Genomic DNA, 1430 nt, shown 5'->3' with positions numbered 1-1430 from the left:
TGAAGATGTTCAAGTTAAAGGGCCTTGTGTGTATCACCTCCTTCGATCCTTTCAATCTTTTAATATGGTGAGAGTTACCAGTCCTACCCTACCCTCCTTCCTGTCTCTTAATACATGAGGAAACTTTCAAGAGACATGGCACATGTTCAAGGTCACCCAGCTGTGAAGTGCCTCAGCTGGGGTTGCCATCGGAATCAGCTTAGTTATAAGACTTGAGGTTTTGACCAGCATGAGGGTGGATGCCTGAAATCTTGATCCTGAAGAAGGTGAGGCAACTGCCAAGGCTCGATGCCCCAGTGTAGGGGAATGCCAGGGTGGGGAGGTGGGAGGGAGTGGGTGAGTGGGTGGGGGAGAAGCAGGGGAAGGGGGGGATGGGATAGAGGGTTTATGAAAAGGAGACTGGGAAAGGGGATAACCTTTGAAATGTAAATAAAAAATATCCAGGAAAAATAAATAAAAGAAGCTGAGACAAGGAAGTTACCAGCTCTAGGAAGCCTGTAATACACACCAGACTCCTGTCTCAAAAACAAAAACAAAAAACAAAAAACAAAAAAAACAAAAAAAAAAACAAAACACCAAAACACTTTTTTTTTATCTTTATTAACTTGAGTATTTCTTATTTACATTTCGATTGTTATTCCCCTTCCAGGTTTCCTGGCCAACATCCCCCTAACCCCTCCCCCTCCCCTTTTATCTGAGCTTCCCCTCCCCATCCTTCCCCCATTACCACCCTCCCCCCAACAATCACGTTCACTGGGGGTTCAGTCTTGGCAGGACCAAGGGCTTCCCCTTCCACTGGTGCTCTTACTAGGCTATTCATCGCTACCTATGAGGTTGGAGCCCAGGGTCAGTCCATGTATAGTCTTTGGGTAGGGGCTTAGTCCCTGGAAGCTCTGGTTGCTTGGCATTGTTCATATGGGGTCTCGAGCCCCTTCAAGCTCTTTCAGTCCTTTCTCTGATTCCTTCAACGGGGGTCCCGTTCTCAAAAAAAAAAAAACCAAAAAACAAACAAAAAAACAAAACAACAACAACAAAAAAAACTTCTTAAAAGAGCCTAAAAGAAAGCTCACTGGTTAAGAGCACTGGCTGAGAACCTCTGTTCAGTTCTCAGCACCACACTGTAACTCACAGACCATCTGTAACTGCAGTTGGAGGGTTTTGGTACCTTCTTCTGACCTATGAGTGTGCCAGGCATGCCCATGCTACACAGATACACATGCATCCAAAGACTCATACACATAAAATAAATCTTTTCTAATTTTTTAAAAATTAAAAATACCAAACATTTCTCTACAACAAGAGGCAAATTTACATGCAAAGGGGCAGAGAGCAAATATTTTCTAGTTTTCTAGTTCGAGATGTAAAGTAGATGAAGACATTGTACCATAATGTGATGGTTGATATGGACTGGATATAGAATCACCTAGGAA

Source organism: Rattus norvegicus, chromosome 7 (genome assembly GCF_021556685.1).
Source record: "Rattus norvegicus strain SHRSP/BbbUtx chromosome 7, alternate assembly SHRSP_T2T, whole genome shotgun sequence".
NCBI lineage: Eukaryota > Metazoa > Chordata > Mammalia > Rodentia > Muridae > Rattus > Rattus norvegicus.
This window is presented reverse-complemented; position numbering follows the sequence as displayed.